The sequence below is a fragment of the Pelodiscus sinensis genome, chromosome 3 (assembly GCF_052426305.1).
Source record: "Pelodiscus sinensis isolate ZL-2025 chromosome 3, ASM5242630v1, whole genome shotgun sequence".
In the NCBI taxonomy this organism is placed as follows: domain Eukaryota; kingdom Metazoa; phylum Chordata; order Testudines; family Trionychidae; genus Pelodiscus; species Pelodiscus sinensis.
In genome coordinates this window covers 157315334-157338154 of record NC_143054.1, presented here as the reverse complement: position 1 = coordinate 157338154, position 22821 = coordinate 157315334, and the positions used below count along the sequence as shown (strand labels likewise).

At 48.5% G+C, this 22821-nt stretch overlaps 1 protein-coding gene and 1 long non-coding RNA gene across 7 annotated transcripts in view; one reads left to right on the top strand and one right to left on the bottom strand.

Annotated features, from left to right (window-relative positions):
• Positions 1–22821, bottom strand: part of LOC112544560 (uncharacterized) — a 24374-nt gene extending 1553 nt beyond the window's left edge. Inside the window, exons 1-2 of one of the 2 annotated variants that reach the window (XR_003087898.2) lie at positions 22761–22821; positions 3852–3960 (exon numbers count right to left, since the gene is read on the bottom strand). This is a non-coding gene — a long non-coding RNA (uncharacterized LOC112544560). Of the gene's footprint in view, positions 1–3851; positions 3961–5292; positions 5401–22760 lie in introns of those variants that run through there. The other variant, XR_012902945.1, reaches the window with a different exon arrangement.
• TLR5 (toll like receptor 5) overlaps positions 20600–22821 on the top strand; it is a 37355-nt gene continuing 35133 nt past the window's right edge. For 2 of the 5 annotated variants that reach the window (XM_075925255.2, XM_075925253.2), the window contains exon 1: positions 20608–21009. The gene's annotated coding sequence lies outside the window, so the exon portion shown is untranslated. Of the gene's footprint in view, positions 21010–22821 lie in introns of all 5 variants that reach the window. The other 3 variants (XR_016349260.1, XR_016349261.1, XM_075925252.2) reach the window with 3 other exon arrangements.

The following is a 22821-nucleotide window of genomic DNA, read 5'->3' as shown; positions in this document are numbered from 1 at the left end:
GAGTTGTCAGACTGCTCTGTTTATTAGCAAAGCTGCTCTGCTAAATGCACCCAGAAAATGTGAGTACCGTGCAAGGCTCAAACCCCTTAGATTTATACAGTCAAAAGAAAGCCAACTTAACAATATTAAAAGGTGGCAAAACTTCACATGATTAGTATGAGACTAGTCAAGTATCTTCATTTCCACATCAAGCACACAGCAATCTCCTGTCCATATCTCCCTGGTTATCTCAATTACTTTCTGCCTAACACCTAATGTTCCTTTTCCTATTATCTCAGGCCCACCTCAACTTATTCCTTCAACTTATTCAATTATTACAGCATAATTCATGCTGGCTAATAGTCATTGATGGACCTATTCTCTATGAACTTACTCAATTCTTTTTTGAACCCCATTAACCTTTGTCCTTCACAACGTTCTCTGTCAAAGAGTTCCACAAGCCTTCTTCATTCTATGAAGAAATACTTCCTTTTGTTTGTTTGAAAACTGCTGCCCAATCAGTTCATTTGGTGACCCCTAGTTCTTGTGTTATGAGAAGTACAAAGCACTTCCTTCCTTACTTTCTCCATCAATCATGATTTTATAAACTATCATCTCCCCCCTTGGTCATCTCACATTTTCTAAGCTGAAAAATCCCAGTCTTACTCATCTTTGCACTGACTTTACACTATTGCAGCTGATATGCTCTGGGAGATTGCGTTGTGGAGCAACATCAGTGTAAAAATCTCAGTGTAGACAGAATCTTAGAGTCTTTTGCCAGGAGAGAAACATGGATGGGCCTGAGAATAACATGGCCAACTGTGTTTGCTGCTCATCCTCTCTGCCTACTTCTCTGGCTACAGCTTCCAGTGTTTCAGCTTTGTGGCTGCAGAGAGCTGAAATCCACCCTCAGGCAGAGCAGTTGCATTGCGGGGAGGATGCTCAGTTGCCCTCCCTGCCTCATAGGAGTGAATATACTCAAGGGCTGTGTCTAGACTGGCCAGTTTTTCCGGAAAATCAGCCGCTTTTCTGGAAAAACTTGGCAGCTGTCTACACTGGCCGCTTGAATTTCCACAAAAGCACTGACTTCCTACTGTAAGAAATCAGTGCTTTTTGTGGAAATACTATGCTGCTCCCATTCGGGCAAAAGTCCCTTTTGCGCAAAACTTTTGCACCCCAATGGCGAAAATGGCAATTGGGGCTTTTTTGTGCAAAAGCACGTCTAGATTGGCCATGGATGCTTTTCCTCAAAAAGTGTTTTTGCGGAAAACCGTCCGTGCCAATCTAGACACTCTTCCGAAAATGCTTTTAACGGAAAACTTTTCCGTTAAAAGCATTTCCGGAAAATCATGCCAGTCTAGACGTAGCCAAGGAGCTCTCAAATGCACGAAGTAAAGAAACAGAATGAGAGATCTCGGGGACTGCTGGTAACAGTAGCCAGAGCGTTCTCAAGCAAATGTGGTTTCCAAGGTGATGCTGACTTTTAAAACGAAAGTCGTTATTTGTCTGGCAGAACGTGGGCTCCCCGATAACTTTCATGAAGCCAGTCCAGCCTTCACCATGCAATAGGAGGGATGGAATAGAGGTGAGCAGTGTGTGTGGGACTTGTACAAAGGGTATGTCTACACTGCAACAAAAATCACCTGCAACTGACCCATGTCAGGCTAGGGCTGCGGGGCTGTAACACTGTAGTGTAGGCAATCTGGGGCCCTCCTCCCCTCGCAGGCAGGCCCACTGATGGGAAGGCAATGGGGGCAACTGCTTCAGAGCCTGGTGATACCAAAGGGCCCAGAGCTCCCGGCTTCTACTGCCACTACTGCAGTGGGTGGAGCCCCAGGCCCTTTAAATCGCTGCCAGAGTGCCACGAGGTGTGCTCCGGACAGCACTGAAGGCTGCCTGGGGGAGGCCCAGCTCTCTCACGGCAACACCGAAGGCTGCCTAGACCCAGCCCCGCCCCTTCTACCTGAGGCCCTGCCCCTTCTGGGGCATAGAGCCAGGTTCCCCTGACTTGCCATGGGGTCCAACGATGTTGTCAGCCCCATTGCTCACAGGACATCTACACTATGTTTGTGTATCCCCGCAGCGCAAGTCAGCTGACATGGAGCCACCAGGGGTAGTGTTAAAGCAGTATAGATATACCCAAAGGCTGCAGAGACTGGCAGGAATCCCCAGCAAGAGTTGACCTCATTCTACAGTGGAGGGGCAATTGCTGGAGCATGCTTTCTGGTTCCAGGCAGGGCCGGATTAAGGCATGAGCTAGCTGGGCAGCAGCTTGATAGCTGCCATTGGGTGCCGCGCCTGGCTCCCGGATCGCGAGCTGCAGCAGTTCCCAGCAGCCACCCTGCAGCGGCCACCCGGGCGGGGACTGCATTAACCCCCACAGCGCCAGCCAGCAGTGCCCTTCCCCCTGCGGCCATGGGGTCCTGCATGGCCAGGCTCAGGCGGCCCTGGGCTGCGCACCAGTGGCGGTAGCCAGGCCAGGCACGTGTGTCCTGCTGCCGCCAGCTCCACGTGCCCTCCCCCTGTGCAAAAGACAGCCCTCGCCCTTCTGGAGGTTTTGACATTCTAGTAAGCCAAGGCACACAAAGCTGAGCATGAGGCAGTGCTGTCCTTCCTATGGAACTTTTGCATACAAGATCCTGCCCACTTTCAGATGGAAAAGCAGGTTGGCAGCTACAAAAGGGGACTGGCAGGCAGGACTCCAGGCCCCTATTCTGAACTTTGCAGTGAATTATCATTATTCCCATTGTAGACCTGAGGAAATTGGGGCAAAGAACTTTCCCAGGCGCACACTGGCAGCATTATGAGGCTTCATTAATAAGAACTGCAAAGCGCTCTGAGATCCCCCGTGTAAAGGAGGATTCCACGTGCCAAATGTGACTTCTTATGCATTTTTCTAACTTGACAACTTCCTCAAATGTGGAAACAGTGGAAGAGATGATAGACATAATGTTTTGCACACGCATGCAATAGCAGAATGAAGCAATACAGCCACAACAGTGGGCTGGTTTTGCGTAATGACAACTCTTCTCAGTGACATGTGAGGTGCACAGCTGGCTTGGAGATGCTGAGTTTAAGCCACAATTGCACTGGAGTCTAGCATGCGCCAGTGTGTGCAATATATAACTTGTTTCACAGGGCATTTCTTTTGGTGACAACTTGGCTTTGATCTTCATCCTCTTCTTGTTCGCAAACTGCTGGACCTCTAATGGCAATAGCGGACTTATTGATAGTGCATAGAATGAGAGGGGAGGAGGATGCAATGGGCAGGGACCAATCCATCAGTCAGTTTATGTGCAAACTGCTAGACACATCAATTTGATGGAAGCTGTTACAAGCTTGGTTAACCCTTATTAAATCTGCCTGTGTAAGTGATTTACACTAGTTTAAAAGGTGGAGGCCCAGACCTATAATATCTATCTTTTCATCATGAGTAATTCCACAGAGAACATTTAAAGTTGGGACGATGGGGCTTCAAACATTAATCCTTATCTCCCTCCCTTTTTCTTGGTCACAGTGATAGATCCTGGTAAAATGGCTCAGAATTTAGTCACTGTGCTTTAGACCAGGGACTGATAGTAACTGAAACTTTGGCTAACCAGTTGCTGCTTCAGTTTTCCATACTCGTAACATAGGCATTTGCAAGTGAAACCAGAACATGCTGAATTATTCCTGTGGCCAGTGCTAGGCATCTCAAGTCTGATGGAGTGTCCTAACTTTTTTGATCAATGGGGTTATTTGGTTTAATCAGACAGACTGTTACTTTTCTGTTCCTGGTTCATATTGCCACTGAGCCAATTAAATCTTCAGTGTAACTTCACTGTGCCGTGGTTGCAAGATTTTTGACTACTTAAAAATGAGAAAATACTCACCTTGCATGTGATTCATAATGAAGCTCACAGAAACCCAGTTGGAGCTGAATTCAAGCCATCTGAAATTGGAAGGCATTTGGAGAACCTTCTTTGGGCTCACCTCTACTTTCTAAGGGAAGAAAAGATATCCAAGCTCATCATATAATATTTTTTATGTCACTCTATCATTTTGGTATTGAGTGTGTAGCTTTCATAAAAGCTTTGCAAAAAGCCTGAAGGCTACCCAGGAGATATCTCCCATTCCCCTCCCAGCTACTGTGTACGTGTCTGGGTTCTTTAGAAGTTGTGAGTATATTAAAAAGTGAATCTTTCTAGCAGGTTTGCATAGGACATATAGACAAACAGTTTCAAATACTTGGGATTTTAAAACCTTTTCCAGACTGGTCTTTTAAATGCCAAGACATGAGGATAAACACTAACTGTGCTTTAGTATTACTGGAACATATCCAAATGAACACAGTTATTTGCTTCTGGTGTCCTCTGTAGGCCAGCACCACAATAATGGCTTTGATCTTGCATGGTTGGGAGCCCATTACAGATGAGACCTTTGTGTCCCCGCAAGAACATTTTCCCTGCCTGTTGTACAGTATGCAAGAGACCAATGGTGCAGTAAGAAATAAATTGTCAATTTATTTCATATATTGCACTGGCTAAATGTATCACCGAAGTGCAATTAGGGGACTTTACTTAGACACGGTTAGTTGTTCACCTTAAATCTCATCCATGGCTATTCGCATGTCATGCATTCAGTTGAGTTAATTTGACTGGGGACACCAGCTACACAACCAGCACACTCAAAGGTCTTGAGTCTCAACTAAATCAGGAATTAAGTCTAGTTAAAATTTCCTCACATTCATGAAAAAAAATTGTCTGTTTTGGGTCATTTCTCAATAGCCATTATGGTCACATTTATTTATAAATGGCTTAGCAAGGCTTTGTACATTGTTACCATGGCTTATAAGGCTGACTATTGATACATGTTATAATCATGTTCCAGAGTGAGGCAGTTTCAATAAACAATCTATTGACCCGTTGGAGACTAATGGCCAATTAACCCATTTGTAGCGATATATACAAACAACCATTTATTAATCCCTTTAAAAATACTTTATAATGTAGCTGCAGCAGCAGCGGCAGGTGGGAGTCCTGGACCCTGTTACATCCTGGACCTGTAGGGCTCTTAGGTGGCTCTTCTGCATCCCAGTGCCTGCCTCAGGCTACAGCGCGGCCAGGCCCCTACAAAGGAATTTTGGGCACCGGGGCTTTTTTAGGAAACGTGGACCACAATTTTTTTTAAATACAAAGGAGTTCAAAATAGTCATGCAATGAGTGTGCATAAGAGAGAGTAATGACAAATGTGCGTGGAAACAGTGATTGGTAAAATGATTTTGTTATAACATACTAAAAACTTATACAGTGATGACGGTTTTATAGAAATTACCTTCTGGGATCATGGCGGGCAGTGTGTAGGGTTGCATATGGTTTAACGAAAAATACCACACACTTCCCCTCCCCCTCCACGCCAAAAAAAAGGGGAAAAAATTCTGTTGAGGGAAAAAAAAGGGGGAGACCAAAGTTAAGCCAAAAAAAAAAAAAAAGCGCTGCACCTTTAAATGGCCCTACACTCCTCATTCCCCCACCCTCGCCAGACGTGGCAGGGAAAAGTGTCCCCGCGGGGTTTCTGTCCGAGGGAAACAGGAATTACTGGACATTTTACATGTCTGGTATTTTTCTGGGTTTTTTTAACCAGATGGGGAACGTGAATACCGGATTGTCCGGGTGAATACCAGACACCTGGCAATCCTAGCAGTGTGGCCGCCAGAGCCCCCTGCTCTCTTGGCCACCTCTGCCTGTTGCTGCTCTACTTACTTGGTGAGGCCAGCACCCGGTGAGTGCGGGTAGGCTTCTGGTCAGCAGGGCTGGGCCTGGGCCACTCCTCGCGGGTGGGAGGCACCACTCCCCCAGTCCTGCTACCACTCCTGCCTGTCCATTCCCCCTGCAACACAGAACTCTCCCATCCCCCTAACACAGCAGTTCTCCAACTTTTTGGTCCATGGCCCACCTCGGTTAATACAAACCTTTCCATGAACCACCAGCTGCTAATGGAAACTAGCCATTAATTACATAATTACACCAAGCCATTTTGCTAGGGCTGCAGCTGGAAAGAATGGTTTTATTTAACCAGTAAGAAAGAAAATATTAATTTAAACAGACTAAGCACTTTAACTTTCTCTTGTTAGTTTAGAAAACTTCATTTTAAATAAAATAAAATATTAATTTATATCCAACACAAAAGGTTTCCTTGTTCTCTTTATTTATGGCAGGGGTGGGGAACCTTTTTTGGGTTGGGGTCACTGACCCAGAAAAATCTGTTGGAGACCACAGAGCAAAAAACAAACAAAAAAACAAAAACAACAACCCTCCAAAAAAAACCAACCCTCACTGATGTGGCCCCCAGCTTTACTCCTCTGGTGCTTCAACCCAACCAGGGGAAGGGAAGAGACAGGGAGGACTAAAGTTCAGGGCTCCCCATAGGCCAGATTTACTCTTCTGGGATTCCAGGTTTAGTGGATTTTGTGGACCCCCCCAGGCTATGGGGTTGGGACAAAAATGGGGCGTTCAGTGTGCGGGACAGGACTGCCAGTAAGAGGAATGAGGGTGCAGAATCTGGGCAGCAGGTAGGGTGCAGGCAGTATGAGTGGTGTGACGTGTGGATGGGAAGTGGGCTGCAGTAGCAGGCTGGGAGTAGAAGTCTAGCCAGGGAAGAGGATAAGAGCAAGGGAAGGTGCAGTGTGTGGCAAGGAGGAAGGGTGCAGGAGAAAGGGTGGGTGCAGGACCAGGGTGGAAGTAGAATGTCTGGCCAGGAGGGAGGGGGCAGGAGCAGACTGAGGCTATGGTATCTGGCTGGGAGGAGAGGGCAGGTGCATGCTGGGGATGAGAGGGTCGCAGCAGCGTGTGTGCGTGAGGGAGCTGGAGATGCAGAGGGTCTAGGTATGAGGAAGGGGAGCAACTTACTTGCACTGGTCCCAGGCACCACCTTCCATTACTCCCATTGACTGGATACTAGCCAATGGGAGCAGTGGGGAAAGCCTCCAGGCAGCATGCTGGCACTGCTGTTCCCCCAGCCAGGGGACGGGGAGGAGGAGCATCCCCCCCCCCCCACACACACAATGGGAAGGCAGCACTGGGAGGCTGAGGCTGCAGCGCCAGCATGAGCTCCCTGCTGTGAGTGGAAGAAGGGGGCTGAGCTTGTGTCACGGACCATCTAGAATTAAGGATGTGAAGGAACAGGTACTTTGCTAATCATGTAATCGATACAATTTGTACCGCCTACACGATTAGTCGAGAAGAGGAAGGCTTGTTCCAGGACTGCTGTGCCTCTGCATTTTAAATGCCTAGTGGCTCTTACTGCATTTAGCATGCAGAGATGCAGCAGTCCCATGCAAGCTGGGCCTGCTAGGTCCAGCAGCCCCTGTTTGTGGTGACCCAGCTAGCTGCGAACAGGGGCTGCTCCACAGCAGCAGCCTCCCCTATTCCCCCCCCCCCCCCCGCTGACTCTGATAGAAATAGCAGTGGGAGCAGGCAGCACCATAGAGATAGTGCTGGGGGGAACCAGCTTTCAGCCTGCCTCCCCCCCGCACCAGCTCCTGTTGCCCTTCCCCCACTTTCTGCCTCTCATACAGAGGCAGCAAAGATGGGGAAGCAAGTAGCCAAGAACTCCACTCGACTATCTGTTAAGCTTATGCAGTCGAATAGTTGAGCACTCGCATACATCCCTACCTGGTGGCCACAGCCTCTCACTGACTTGGGGTGCCAGGGCAAGTGGGGCCCTGGGTGGCTGTGGGGCAGGTCGGGACAGCAGCACACCAGGCATACTGGGAAGGCAGAGCCAGGAGGAATAGCTGGCCCAGCTGCAGCAACTGTTGCTTCAGCTTTGTATTCATGGGTGAAACTTTTTGAATCCTATGTGACAGACAGGGGAAGGGGAGAGCAGGACTGGGAAGAGTGGGGCTGGCGATAGCCGAGTGAGGGACACTGCGGTGTGAGGACACTGCTGGTGTGAGGAGAGGGGGCAAACTGAGCTGGGGATGGCTGGGAGGTGCCAGGCTGGGAAGAGAAAAGAACAGAGGGGTGCGGGCAGAATTAGGCAGGGAGAGAGAAGCCTGGTGGGGAGGAAGAAAAGACGGTTGGGCAGCAGAGCTGGGCTGGGGGAAGCAAAGAGGGGAAGGAGCCAAGCTGGGTACAGGCCTGCTGGAGGCAGAGCTGGACAGAGGATGGCTGGGGTGGCAAAGGAGGGAAAGCGGGTATGAGGGGTACCTCTGGGCAGGTGGAGGATGGGCTACAACTGACTGGGGGCCCTCTGATGGGTGGCACTCAGGATTTCTCTGGGTGTGGGAATGGGAGGCCTGTTGCTAGGTCTGAGGGAGGCAGACAGGGGGCCCATTCATTGTGCTATCCTGGGGCCCAGAATTCCTGTCAGCGGGACTGTCTGACACACAGCTAGGCTAAGCAAACAGAACTCTGTAAAGCTGAAAGAGGATGCCTATTTGTAGTGTTTTTCACGGGTGTAGGAAAAGTACCCCCTGGTATTCTGCAGTGAAAACTGTAATAAGGCATTTTAACACAACTACAGTGTTGTAGTCCTAAAAATGGGCTTGTGACTGCCAGTAGAAAGCTGGAAACTACATGCAAAATCAGCCAGCATGGGCTCTACCTCACCCTTGGTGCATGTCACTGAGGTGCGCAGTTAAATGTAGCAAGTGGTTGTACAGCCACGGCCACAAAGGCTGCCTCTGATTTAGCTGCCACCATCTTCTGTTGCCCTTAGAGAATGACAGACTGACATACCAAGAAAAATCACGTAGTTTGGTCCTCAGTATATACCTTCTTCTACAGTATTCTAACACTTACACCAACACCTCATGCTATATTGCAGCTGTTGTATTTAACACAACTGTCACTGATCACTTTGAATTTATCTTGAGGTAGTATAAACTCTCTATTGGAGTATCCCATATGCATAGCCAGGCATCATCCTAAACTAATTATCTCCGCATATAAGGTAGTGGACAACATCCTAAACTTTGAATCAGAACATTTCTAAAATGAGAGGTATCTACATGAAAAATTTCCAAGAGAATTCAGGCTAGACCCAGAAATCCCAGTGATACTCAAGGAGCACATCCCAGCCTGACTTGTAGGCAGAGTCGATACAGCAGCTAAGGAAAAGAGAGTGGACTAATTTTCAGAAGTGCTGAGCACCTTCAATTCCTGTTGACTTCAATCCCATGTCAATTTCAGTAATAGCTGTGAGTGCTTACCATATGTAGGAAAACTGCAAATCCATTTATCAAGCACATTACTTCTGAGTATTTTAAAATACTTTACAAAGAGACAAGGAAAGGTCAAGTAATTTTCTCAAAGCCATAGCCCAATTCTGTGACAGAGCCAGGAATAGAAACCAAATATGCCAATCCAGTCCCCAATTATTGCAAATAGCTCACACCTCCTCTCCTACACACTGTGGCAGTCAGTAGTGTCTCCTTTGTAACATGTTTATACAATCACATTGTCACATTCTATTATACCTGATATGCCGGTGCCCATGTACTGAAAGCACTGTTATTTATGATTAATTATTAAGCATCTCCATCTTTAACATCCATAAAGTTTTTATACAGCAGAGGCTTTTCAGCTGTAATAATAGTTTATGTGGCTGCTGAATATCTGCTGTTTAGAGTTAGCAGTTGTCACTGAACAATAATTTATAGGAGAAAATAAGTTTCATAAAAGCCTTTGAATGTGCTGTCATAAATTGGCAATCTGAACCCTTCGATTTCTACATGGCAGGTTTGCACACACACACATCCCACAGGGGCAAAGGACGTGGAGTCTCATCCTCTTATGCAACAGTATTAGCAACATCCTGTACACAGAGTTCTGGCTCACAAAGGAAAAAGAGCATGACCGCCAGAAAAGTCCTGCCATAGTCAGTAGTTCCTACAGAATCCAACGCAGCAGGCTGTACTCAAAGGCAAACAGTGACCTTTAAAAAAACCACTCCTCTTGCAATGACAAATTAGCTCTCACCATTACTGGGATCCTCACCCTCTGGTGATTTATGATCAGAATCATGCCAGGTGCTAGCCTATTACAAGTAAGTAACAGTATTAATTTATATGGCTTAGAACATTAAAAAAAACACTTTTTAGTTATCTCTGAGTCTAAAAGCAATATACAAAGGTAGACTTTGGACGTGGCAGTTGGCCAAACCCTTGAACTAATGGAAACGGATGTAGCTTCATCAACATATGGGAAGTACAAGGCTACGTCAACATTGGCATGATCATGCGCAAATACTCTTTAACGCAAGAGTTCTTGCGTTAAAGTATTTGTGCAAGAGAGTGTCTACACTGGCATGTGCCTTTGCGCAAGAGATGTACTTTTGTGCAAGAGCATCCGTGCCAGTGTAGATGCTCTTGCACAAGAGAGCTCCGATGGTCATGGGCACTGTGGATTTGAATCCCACAGCATGTGTTCATCTGGAGCTCTCCCATCATACGTTGACAGAGCTCTAGCAAATTCATGTTCATTTTGGTTAATTTCATGGTCATAAGGTTTTTAAAGGGTCAATTTCAGAGCGTTACCTCTGAAATTTCCCAGTATACTAAACATGGGGGTCCTGGCCCAGAAAAGCCTTGCGCATGGGGGGGGGGGCGGAAGGGGTGTCACAAAGCTACTGTAGAGGTGTCATGGGATTGCCACCTCACTTCTGCACTGTTCTGGGGTTTAGAGCCTGGTTCCCATTTGGTAGTCACTGCTATCCAGGTGCCTGGTTCTGAAGGCAGAATCCCTGCCAACACCATTGCCAGCTGCAGCACAGAAGTGAGGGCTGCAGGGTGTTGGAGTGGCAGGGTTACCATATGGCTGGGTTTTCCCATCAGCCTTCCTGCCTGGTCACAGGCTGACATCTGGGGCTGCAGTCTCCCTCCAGGTGCTGGAGCTGTCTCAACCAGCAACATGGAGCTTCCTGAAGCTGGAGATGGGTCTGACCCAGCTTTTGCAGGTGAAGAGAAAGTCCCATCCCTCCCCAGGCCCAAAGTAGGAGCTGGAGTCTGGCCCACAGTAGGCGATCCTGGCTGGAGTATCCCAAGCCCTGTCCTTCCTCTACAGTTACCAGATTTCACAGGGTAGATTAGATTTCAGAGTCCATGTTGTATTCGGTAATGCCCTCTACACGGGGCTCATAAAAAGGCCATGGTTGGAGTCTTGTATTTAGAAGTGATTCCCTGGGCACTCCCTCAGTCAGTGCTCATGGGAGTTGGGGGCAGGGTGTAAAGTGCAAGCCAGCCCAGCACAAAGAAAGCTTTTGCTTTATGTAAACCCTTATTTGACCTGCCCTGGGTCATCCAGAATGAGCTACCAGCAGCCGCAGGTGGAGAACATGGCAGCCCTCAGGCTCAAGCCCTAGTTTTAACTTGGTTTAAACATACGTCCAAATTTATTGCTGAACACTAAGCTCAAACTTATGGTTTTCAAGGGTAGGGCTGGAAATGGATAATTGCAAGAGACCAAGCCTGAGATGTAACTGAGAACTAAAAATCTTGCTATACCTCCAAGCCAAAGATAATAACTGGAATTCAGCACAGTCTTGAATACAACTATTGCAACCATGAGAGTAGGATTACATGCTGTCCGGCTGCATCTGATGAAAGGCATCAGTACTTGAACAACCCATAGAGGAGAAGAAAAAGGATCAAAGCTAGCAGCTGGCTTGACAAGTGATAACCCTGGGAAGAGCCAGTTCCCTTCCTCTGGTTCAGGACTGTCAAAATATAGCAGCCGTACAAACCGTATTTGTGAAAAAGCTACACTGGAAGCAGATCCCTACTTGAAGTGGATAGTCTCCAATGTGGCTTTCTTAAGTCCCCCGCCATCCACATTTTGGTCTCCATAATTCAACCTGGAAGTAGTTTGCTAATGTGAGTAATTTGGGATTTTTAAAGAAAGAACAGCTGCATGGAAATCAGCCTTCTAGACTATGTCGAGAACTGGGCAATGGGTACCCATCTAGCACAAATGGAGAATGTTATGAGACAAACAGTCCCTTTTCATCAACACAGTAATCTATAGTGCTCCTCCCCAGCAGTTAGCAGCTAAGTCTACAATGGTGCTTTACAGCATTGTAACTTACTGCACCACGGGTGTGGGTGTTTTTCACATACCCGGAGCCAGAAATGTACAGTGTTGTAAAGTGCCAGTGGAAAGCCAATAGCAAATATGCCCCAAGCCACATGCAGAATCAAGCGTCAGTGCAGATATGTAAACTCAGGGATCATTCCCAGCCCCGTGCCTCAGTCGCTGGTGAGGAGCTCTGTTGCCTCAGGCTACATGCAGTCAAGTCTACACTGGCACCTCACAGCACTGTAACTTTCTGGCCCGGGGTGTGAAAAAACCCCACCCAAGCACAGCAAGTTATAAGCGCTGTAAAGCACAGTGTGAAGCAGGCTACAGCACTGGGAGCTGCGCTGTTAGAGACTCCCCTCATGGAGCTGTTTTACACTAGAGATATAATTGACTAGTCAACTAGTAATGCGACTTGTCGCTTCCCCCCCCGCTTGCTGCCTCTATCAGAGAGAGGCAACAAGGGTGGGGAGCAGGAGCCGGTGTTCAGAGGAGCTGGCTTAAAAGCCGGTTCTCCCCAGCACTGTCTCCATGCGGGGCAGGGGTGGTAGAGACACAGAAGGAAACAGCACGAGTGGGGAATGAAGGAGTCTCCTCTTGCACCACTTCTGCTGTGATTCTACTCTTAAAATGCAGACTCAAAAGCAGAAGCCCCACAAGGAGCTTGGGGCCAATGGGAGACTCCCCTGCTAGCCCTTCACTCTCTGTGGGGCTGCCTTTTGAAATGTACAAGAGCCCTGGTGGGGCTCTTGTACATTTCAACAGCTCAGGTGCTGCAGGGAGCAAGGGTCCAGTGCCCCACTGGTCCCGTGCTCCCTGAGGGGCTTCCACTTTTGAAATGGAGCAAGAGTTCAGCAGGGCTCTTTCTGCAGTTCAAAGGCAGAGGCGCCCTTATCGACTAGTCGATGGAAATCCCATTAACTATTTGATTAGTTAATTAATCTAATTTTAACACTCCTAGTTTATAGAATCATGGAATCCTAGAGCTGGAAGAATCCTCAGGAGTCATCAAGTCCAGCCCCCTGCCCAAAGCAGGACCAATCCTGACTAAATCAACCCATCCAGGGCTTTTTCAGGCTGGGACTTAAAAACCTCTAGGGACGGAGTTTCCACTCCCTCCATAGTTAACCCATTCCAGTCCTTTCACCCTCCTAGTGAAATGTTTTCCTAATATCCAACCTGGACCTCTCCCACTGCAACCTGAGACCATTGCTCCTTGTTCTGCCATCTGTCACTACTGAGAACAGCCTCTCTCCATCCTCTTTGGAACCTCCCTTCAGGAAGCTGAAGGCAGCTATCAAATCCCCCCTCACTCTTCACTTCTGCAGACTAAATAAGACCAAATCCCTCCGCCTCTCTTTGTAAGTCATATGCTCCAGCCCCTAATCATTTTGGTTGCCCTCCGCTGGACCCTCTTCAATGTGTCCACATTCTTTCTATAGTGGAGGGTCCAGAACTGGATGCAATACTCCAGATGTGGCCTCACCAGTGCCGAATAAAGTGCAATAATCACTTCTCTAGATCTGCTGGCAATTCTCCTCCTAATGCACCTTAATATGCCATTAGCCTTCTTGGTTATAAGGGCGCACTGTTGACTCATATCCAGCATCTCATCCACTATAATACCCAGGTACTTTTCTGCAAAACTGCTGCTTAGCCAGTTAGTTCCCAGCCTGTAACAGTGCTTGGGATTCTTCTATCCCAAGTGCAGGACTCTGCACTTGTCCTAGTAGAACCTCATCAGATTTCTTTTGGCCCAATCCTCCAATTTGTCTAAGTCACTCTGGACGTTATCCCTACCTGCCATTGTATCTACCTCTTCCCCTATCTTAATGTAATCTGCAAACTTGATGAGGGTGCAATCCTTCCCCTCATCCAGGTCATTAATAAAGATGTTGAACAAAACTGGCCCTAGAACTGATCCTTGGGGCACTCCGTTTGAACCGACCGCCAACCAAACAATGAGCTGTTGATCACTACCCGTTGGGCCCGACCATCTAGCCAGTTTTCTATCCACCTTACAGTCCATTTATCCAGTCATACATCCTTAACTTGCTGGCAAGAATACTGTGGGAGACCATATAAAAAGTTTTGCTAAAGTTAAGGTATATCACATCCACTGACTTTCCCATGTCCATAGAGCCAGTTGCCACAGCATAGAAGCTAATCAGATTGGTCAGGTATGACTTGCCCTTGGTGAATCCATGTTGACTATTTCTGATCACTTTTCCCTCTTCCAAGTGCCTCAAAACAGATTCCTTGAGGATCCCCTCCATGATTTTTCTGGGGACTGAGGTGAGGCTGACTGGTCTGTAGTTCTCTGGATTGTCCTTCTTCCCTTTTTTTAAAGATAGACACTATATTTGCCATTTTCCAATAGTCTGGGACCTCTCCTGATCTCCACGAATTTGCAAAGATAATGGCCTGCAATGACATTTGCCAACTTCCTCAACAGCCTTGGATGCATTAAATCTGGACCCATGGATTTGTGTATGTCTAGCTTTTAAAAATAGTTCTTAACCTGTTCTTTCTCCACCGAGGGCTGCCCACCTCCTTCCCATATTGCGTTGCATAGTGCAGTAGTCTGGGAACTGACCTTGTCTGTGAAGACAGAGGCAAAAAAAGCGTTGAGTACTTCAGCTTTTCCCACAACATCTGTCAATGGATTACCTCCCCCGTCCAGTAAGGGCCCCACACCCTCTCTGATCACCTTCTTATTGCTAACATGCCTGTAGGAACCTTTCTTGTTACCTTCTACGTCCCTTGCTAGCTTTTGCCTTCCTGATACAGCGGGCTGGGAGAGCTCTCTCAGGCTGTGTCTAGACTACATGCCTCGGTCGTCAGAGGCATGTAGATTAGACACATAGGCAAAGGCAAATGAAGCCGCGATTTAAATGATCGCGGATTCATTTAAATTTACATGGCTGCCGTGCTGAGTCGACAAACAGCTGATCAGCTGTTTGTCCGCTCAGCGGGCTAGTCTGGACGCTCCCCTGCCGACATCAAAGCCCTTTGTCGGCAGCCCCGTTATTCCTCGTGGGATGAGGTTTACCGGGGCTGCTGACAAAGAGCTTTGATGGCGGCAGGGGAGCATCCAGACTAGCGCGCTGAGCAGACAAACCGCTGATCAGCTGTTTGTCGGCTCAGCGTGGCAGCCATGTAAATTTAAATGAAGCCGCGATCATTTAAATCGCGGCTTCATTTGCCTTTGCCAAAACAACAAATCTATATGGCTCCGTCGACGGAGCCATGTAGTTTAGACGTACCCTCACACTGTGTGGGGCCATGGCCACACTTTAAAGTGCTGTTGTGGCAATCCTTCTGTGACAGCGCTTTCAAATGTAGACAGCCAGGGATTGGTGTTCCTTCCCCATCTGTGAAATGATAATGACCTATATGCCTTACCGGGGAGGGGGGGGGGTCTGAGGAAGAACAGAAGAGTGAGGGCATAGAGCTGGGGGTAATTATAACACAGTATTTGTCATATTCCGTTTTATAAGGAAAGGAAGCCAAGCATTCCTTTAGGTTCACTCCCTACCCTTGCAGCCACTGACTCTGTTAAACAGTGCGACTGTAAATTGCCCTGGTCAATAACACTCTACAAGTAAAAACTAAAACAACCACAAATAGTCTGGTAGCACTTTATAGACTAACAAAACATGTAGCTGGTATCATGCGCTTTCGTGGGCACAGCCCGCTTCTCTACAAGTAGTTTTTTTTGTCAAAGGGTTGGGCCTTGCCAGAGCCTGAATTCTTGGGTGTTTATTAGCCAGCTGTCAACTGCCAGCAAATGAAGAGGGTGGAAGACATGTACAGTCACCAATTGTAGGAGCCACCCCACTGCTAAATTGTCTTTGTTAACTCTGAGATCCTTCTCTTTATTCCATGGGCCTGATGCGTTGTTCCTCCGGTACTGGAAATGTTCTCTCTCAAATCTTGTGTGCTCTTTGTCTTTTAATCAAAATGTTTGTATTCCTCACATTCCCAGAGCTTCATTCTTTCCCTTCCCAACTTCCCCCAATCAATCATGTTTCACACCTGCCAATTATTTCATTCTTGCCTTTAACTTCTTTTTGCCCTTTCCCCTTTCGTAACACTGGTCTTTTTTGTTGCTGCGAGTCCCTAGGCTGAAATGGATTCCTGCACAATTTCATCCCCACATGTTTAAAGAGATACAGTCTGTGTCAAAAAACTCATTTCTTTCTACAAATGTTTTATCCTTTATTGACAGGTTTCAAAAATAGCCATGTTAGTCTGTTTCAGCAAAAGCAACAAGGAGTCTGGTGGCATCTTCCAACTTACAAAAGCTTATGCCATAATAAAAGTGTTTTTAAGGTGCCTCTGGACTCTTCATTGTTTTTATCTTCTAGTGCAGGGATGGCCAACCCGCATGCAGCTCTTCAAAGAAAAAATTGCAGCTCCAAAAGGGGCAGCGTGTTTCTGTCTGCACGGGATGCCGGTACAGACTTCAAAATGGCTGTCTTGAAAATGTCTGCCTTAAAAGGGCAATGTCTGCTTTGCTCTTAAAAGGGCTACAGCCCATTTGCTCTACCAAATGTGGCGGCCAGGGCTTTTTTTTTTTTTTTTTTGGCTCTATAACTTTTTTCCCTTGGCTCTTTGAGCTGTGTTCACCATTATTTTGGCTCTTTGTCTGTAATGGGTTGGCCACCTGCCCCCCCCCCCCCCCCCCCCCCCCCCCCGTTGTAGTGTTGCAATTAACACCTAAAATAACTGTAAGAGAGTGTTGGAAAATCAGTTCAGTTGTTTCTCCTGCATATTTATATTCTTCCTTATGGATTTTACAGAAAAAAGTGGGGGAAGATGAGAAAAATCAGCAGGGCCAAGTGTAGTATCCGGAATGACTTTCACTTTAAAGGGATATCTTTATTTGGAAAACAGTGCCCAGTTTTATAAATATTTAAGGATCTCTCCACAATTTATATATATATGAGTTTTTAATCTGGGTGATGGCCTGCCATCACAAAACCCTTTCATGAGAATTGAAAGGCAAATGCTACAGTAGTGTGGATGGGACCTAACTCACTTTTTCTAATACTTCACTCACTCACTGTATCCAGAGCTACCTAACAGGTTTTGTGCTTGACACTGGAGAATTCAAATAATGAGGTAAAATGTTGTGCAGAGTGAGGAAAAGCAACTGATGTTGAGCCGAAACATTTGGTGTTCTTCCTTCAGCTTTTGGTCCTTGTACTAGTTCCAGTAATAAACGGTCACTGAGCCAAAATCTCACTCGAAGGAAACTACCTCATACAGGCAAGAGATGTCTGCTAAGAGACATTACAGCTTCTGTAGCTACATCTGAAGTCTTGCCCTTTAACCTGACTGGCCCTTTGAGCTAATGGAAAGAGGTAAGGTTGCAGAGTTGGGAAAGATTTTTGCTTGAGCTTTTCCCACCGTTATAGTCAGCATTAATTCAGATGATGACTGACATTCATTCTCACAGTATGCACATCACTCATCCTCCAGCCCAGTGACGTAGCTATGCAGCACATGGCCTTCGATGGACCTATCTCATGAACTCACCTAGTTCTTTTTTGAATCCTCTTATAGTGTTAGCCTTCACAATAGCATTTCCTCAAGGCACCATGCTTTCAGTGTCCCTAGCCGCTGTTTGTCACTTCTTTCCCTCTGGGGCATCTGGCATTGGCCACCATTGGAAAACTAAATACAGGGCGAGATGGACCTTTGGTCTGACTAAGAATGGACAGTATTATGTTCCTAGTGCATGAGATATGGCCCTAATCAGCAGGGCCATAACCTGGAGGATGTGGGGCACCAGGCAAACCCACCCATAGGCCCCGCCTCACCTCTCCTCCAGTTCCACTTGCCCCTGCTCTATCCCTTCCCTCAAGTGCCATCCCTGCTCCGCCCCTTTACCCTCTCCCTTGTGTGACGGAATTACTAGGGGCCATGTGGCAGCAGGGGTTACCTCCTCCTCCTGCACTCACCATAGCAGCAGGAGCTGGAACAGATGGCAGCCTGCTCCATCCTGCTCTGCTCTTCCTGCCTGCTGCACCTGGCTTCTCTACAGCAGCGGGAAGCAGAATGCCATGAGGCTGGGGATCTCTGCTTTCTGCTGCCACAGAGAAGCTGCATGTAAGTCAGGCAATTGCATTGCTTCACATCCCTCTGCTGTCAAAGCCCCTAATGTAGACACTCTGGTTTATACTGGCAAAGCTGCAGCTAAATGGTGTTTTTAGCAGAATAGCTGCAGTTTTGCCAGTATAAACTGATTCAACACTAGCATCACTTTGCAGGTACAAACTCAAGACACGTATGTAAATGTAAGTAATTAATGGTATGATTGGATGGGAGCAGGGCCCGTTCAGGGCCACTGTGCCATAAGGAATAGTGATCTAAGGCAATTGCTCCTGTGATATTTATTCCCAGTCTGAGAAGATTTTACCTACAAACTGTTATCTGCTAATCCTAATCTAAATCACGCCAGAGCTCTGAAATAGCAAAAACTAGCAGCACATCTGTAGCACTAAAATATGGGTTGGCTCAGTTTGCAACCTGTGCTATTTATGTGAATACAAAACATTTCATATCAGAAACTCAGTACAATCAGTGGCCCCCCTATTCCTCCCGCCTGAAACCACATTGAGTTGAAGGGACGGGGGCGAGGGAAAGGTGTATTAGCAGCAGGATCAAAAATGAAGTTAACAGAAGTGATCAAAGATGAGACACCAGTGAATCCTGCAGTGTCCTCTTTTCCTAAGATACTTTTCTGCTGAACATTTATACTGCACAGTTTGGCCTGTTTGTAGCCACTTTGTTGTCATTATAGTGTGACAAGGCCGTGAGCTAAAAGCATTTATTGGCCCAACTTTTGTAGACTGAAGAGCTGAGCTTTCATGTTACACTGAGTGCTTCTTCTGTATTGATCCAACAAAAGAGACTGTTGCACATCTCTATTTTTTTCCATCCAGGTATGGAATTTTTCCATCCGTGTGTGGAATAATTTTTATGTGCAGCAAGCATGTGTAAATGTGCACCATCAATACAAACACAAAACCTACCAGTGGGTGCTCTGCTAATCAGCTGGGTAGCATTTGACTGTCTTCTGAGTGGCCACACAAGTGTGCAGCAAGCACCGGTCTGCACCTACCGTATCTCCCTTTCATATCCTGAGACCAACACTACTAGAACACTGCAAACACTAGGCAGTGTTTGGTGACTCAGCTATAAAATGGCCACACTTTTCAAATCTTGGTTACAAAGCATGGATGGCCAGTGACCCGGACACCTGGAGAGGCTAGCTGCTGGACTCTCCCCTTGTGCCCCTCTCTTCTACCCTACTCACCCCCGAGGAGCCCAAAGCATACACACTGCAGCCCATGACCCCAGCGCTGCTCAGCTGGGGGCAGGAAGGCCAGGCCCCAGCTCTGATGTGCTGCAGCTTCAGCCCCAGGACTCCAGTCCCCAGAGTACTGGGCAGGCAACATGTCTAATCCCAACTCCCTGTGGGAAGTGCACTGGTCAGGGGGCTGAGCTACATTAGGCTCTTTGGGGATGCTTAGCCTCCCACTGCCTACAATACCTGGCACCCATGCTACTCTGTCAATACTGTATTAACCCATGAACCAGCCAGATCGCAGGGATGTGTCTGTCAGTGTCCCACTGAGACACGGAGACCTTGGCATGAGCTGGCGACTAGTCTGCCAACCTCACAGCCTCTACTAAGGGAAGATTTTTCAGCTTATATAAATAAGGCAAATCATTGTCTAAGTACGCATGGAAAGCCTTAAAGCTACTCAGGCTTGCTCAGAAGTTCTACGCAGCTTTCACTGTACCCCCAGGGCTCTTTCATAACAACAGCACTGACTGTCCATGGCCACACTGTGTGGCTTTATTCCAGGCGTTAAAAGCTCCACAATGTTATTACTGGTCTGGTAAAGCCAAATGCATCATGGCTGCCCACGAGGCTGCCACCTGTTAGGGTTACTAGATGGTTTAAAAAAAATACTGGACACACTTGATCTCAGATGTGGGGGAGGAACCGTCTGCGAAGGAAGTGGGGCTGGCCAGGAGCGGGTTGGGGCGAGTGGGGCTGGCTGCGAGAGATTGGGGGGGGAGCCGACCAGTGGGAAGCAGGGCTGGCTGGGAGGGGGTTGGAGGAAGCTGGGCTGTCTGGGGGGAACCGGCCACTGGGGAGTGGGGCTGGCCCAGATGAAGGCAGATCCTGGGGTGCTGCCCATCCCGCGCATGGCCCCGGTTTCCCCCCCTCTACTGCGTAGTTGTGTACTGCCTGGCTGGTAGACACACTCACGCAGTGTGAGCCCGCCTACCAGCCAGTCAGTAGCCGCTGTACTGATACTCATGATAATAATAAAAACGTAGAAAATACTGGACATTTATATGTCTGTCTGATATTTTCTCAGTTTGTTTCCCGAACAGAACGCCCCAAAACTGGATTGTCCGGTGCAAACCTGGACACCACCTGTCCATGGGCGTTTGAACCAGGATCCCCTGCAGGTATCCACCCCCTGGACGGTCCCACTGACGAGCTGTGTTTGCATTGACCCAGCTCTTGGAAAGCGGCCACTAGTGCGGAGCTGGGGAGCTGAGGGCCTGTGCTGCAGAGTGCGGGGCACGCCCAGGTCCCTTGAACTTAACTGACCCCCCCCCCCCACTAAACTCTCACACGATGGGGGGCGCCCCGCACTAGCAGCCGCTTGCAAAGGCCGGGGTAGGACGTGCAGGGCTCCGAGCCGCCCGGCTCAGCGCGCTGCTCCCGGGACAGGCGCTCCCACTGCAGCCCTGTCAGTCCCGGCCTCTCGCCGCCAAGGGCGCTGAGGCAAGAGCCCGGGCGAGAGGAGCCCCGCGGCGGAGCCACACTCGCGCTGCGTCTGCCGCGCGGACAGTCCCAGGCGGGGAGCAGCGGGACGCCGGCAGCGGCTGGGGCGCAGCTGGGGGCTGCGCTGCGGCCGGAGCTCGACCCAGGACGCGGGTAAGCTGGAGCTGGCGGGGGGTGGCGAGGCGAGGCGGGGCGCAGGTGCCCGCACCTGGCTCGCTGCGCCCCGCCCCGTCCGCCAAGCGGGGCCAGAACTACGGGGTCGGGGCGGTGGCCGTGCGGGGCGGGGGAAGGGGCTCCCCGCGAGGTACCCCAGCCCCCTGGAGCAGCTCTGGAGGGAACGTGTTCGGCCCGGCTCGGGCTCCTGGCAAAGGGCCAGAAGAGCTGGGCACCTGCCCTCCACAGAGCTCCTGTAAAAGGAGTGGGCCAGGCCCGCTGAGCCCCGGGCACAGGGATGCCTGCCTGCCTGCACAACCCCGCCCCTGGACCTGGCCGCACAGGGAGCCAAACGCAGGTGCTAGTGCCAGTCCCGGCAGCTCTAGTTTGTCCGTACACAGGCCCCGACTCAGGAGGAGTTTGGGTGTGTGTATGGAGGGGGCAGGTGCTTTATTTGTAAACATGGACCTAAGGGTGCGGATGCACGTGAGCATGCTAACTTGAGGGACCAGGAGAGGTGCTTTTGCCTTGCAAAGTAGCACCTAGTTTCTCCAGTGGTAAAATGTGACCAGTCCCCTTCCTCCGGCTTGTGGGACTCTATGGCTATGTCCAGGGCTCAACCATCACGGTGAAAATCACTCGCCAGCCCCGCACTGCGCATACGCAAACCACCGGTGAATGGGGTGACCAGCTGAAATCTATTCCCACAGGCGCATAGATAAGCAGATTTCTCGAGCCCTGGCTATGTCTACATTGGAGCGTTGTTGTGCAAGAACTCTTGCGCAAGAAAACGTCCACACTGTCATGTGTTTTTGCACAAGAGCATCCATGGCAGTGTGGACGCTTTCTTGCGCAAGAAAGCTCTGATGGCCATTTTAGCGATAGGGCTTTCTTGTGCAAGAAACCCCTGCCGCGTGTCCACACTGCCCTCTTGCGCAAGAGGGTTTACACTTGTTAGAAAAGAGCGTAGCTGTTGCGCAAGACGCCCTCTCTTCCAACGCCGTACAGTAAATCTCTTGCGCAAAAGCAGGCGGGCAGTGTGGACGCTCTGCGGGTTCTTACATAAAAACAGCTGTTTTTGCGCAATAACCTGTCAGTGTAGACATAGCCCAAATGATTTGGCAAAGGTCCCTCAGCCAGTCATACAGAGTCTAGGATTCCCAAGTCCCTAGGTATGGGTACATTTAACATTGTAATTAAAAACCTCCCACTGGCCTGTGCCAGCAGACACTGGACTTGGGCTAATGGGCTGGTCCATTGCACTGTAGCCCTTTTAGGCTCACTAGGCCCATGCTGCAGCCCAGGCTCTAAGCCCCAAAGTCTGTCCCACAGGTTAACAGCTGCTTAGCTCAAACCCCAGGAGCTGGCCTAAGCCCAGCCAGGGGTGTATGAGCAGTCTAGACAAAGCTCCAGTTTCCTCTTTCACAACATTCACACTACACAACACTTCGAGCACCTACAACATGTGTACACTGAGATTTCAAACTGTGAGTGATGTTGTTTAGTAATAAGGATTTAGCCCAGGTTTCAGTTGCAAACAGTAACAGGGTCATTATTAGAAATCAGAAGGAAAGTCCATAGAAATAACTGAGGTAGCTGTCCATATTGCCCAAAGCAACTGTTCTAAATTGACACATTATCTATGATTTCTGGAGGCTGGCCTGTCTGGCACAAAATCTATATAAGCAAATACAAGATGAGTGTTTTAGCCTGCAACAGGGAAACTGACACAGATCCCACATGCTACTGACCTGTTTCAGTTGATCAACAAGCAGTGAGTAAGTCTTGTTTGCTGACTACCATACTGGATAC